Genomic DNA, 1,282 nt, shown 5'->3' on the forward strand with positions numbered 1-1,282 from the left:
GTTGACGATGTTCAGGAATTTAAATTTTATTTTGGTACTCTAAACATTCTGTTACTTAATTATATTTGTTTTTATTCCATTGCATGACTCTCATTTTGTTTTCAAGTATAAATATGTACGTTTGAGTTGGACATTGGCCACCCAGGAAAAATAATAAAATTATAAAATTATAAAATTCAAAATAAACATTTTACATTTTAATTTTAATATTCCATTGAGCATAATGTTAATAACTTCTAAATTGATTTCAAAATTGCCAATGCCAATGTCTAATTTGGTCATACAGCGTAAGAGACATTGGCCCTTTTAACACAAGTTAAAATTTGATGACATTTTTTGTCAAAATGTGACATTAACCCTTCTTGCACCATGTGTTGGTCAGGTCAGGTATATTATTATTACATTTAATGCGTTATTTCATGTGTTTCCATTCAAGCTGTGTATAATAAACATAATAAACATTCTATTTCGATTAGTTAACTAATATGATGTATTGTATAATGATTATTATGGTGGATTGTATACGTTTATTATTGTTGTGTTCAGTGTGTATGAATTGTTTACTACCTACTTTTTAGGGCAGTTGTATACATTCACCAATTCCTTTAAGTTGTTTTATCATATTATAAAATATTATATAAAATTATAAAATATCCTAGCTCGAGTCAACGCAGATTGTATTACAATATATTATTATTATATATAATATGTGTATGGTATAATGATTATTATGGTGGATTGTATACGTTTATACAGTTTTATACATTCACCATTACCATTACCTTTAGTTTTATACTTCAAAATATATATATACATATTTAATGTGTTGTTTAGGTATTATTATTAATTACATTTGATGCGTTATTTTAATGTGTTTTCATTCAAGCTATGTATAATAAACATTCTATACATAAATTAAATAAATAGCTAACTAATAAATTAATAATTACCATCAATAGTGTCTAAGAGTCTTATAATTATATATTATGATATATACTAGGTTGTACCATACATTATGTACTTTTTCAGAGAGTTCTATAGGTGGTCTACATTAGTACACACAGTGGTACCTACATGCGCTATTGATAGATTTTTATTATAGGTATTACATTGAAAATTATTGCCATAGCATATAACAATTATTAGCATATAACAATATTTTATGCATGTGTTATTTTTAGCAGTGTGTTTAGTGTTATTTTACTCACTGTTTTTTAGGTTTTTAGGGCAGTTGTGTACTTTTATATTATATACTTTACATTTAATGTGTTGTTTAGGTATT

The sequence above is a fragment of the Acyrthosiphon pisum genome, unplaced genomic scaffold (genome assembly GCF_005508785.2).
Source record: "Acyrthosiphon pisum isolate AL4f unplaced genomic scaffold, pea_aphid_22Mar2018_4r6ur Scaffold_1152;HRSCAF=1627, whole genome shotgun sequence".
NCBI lineage: Eukaryota > Metazoa > Arthropoda > Insecta > Hemiptera > Aphididae > Acyrthosiphon > Acyrthosiphon pisum.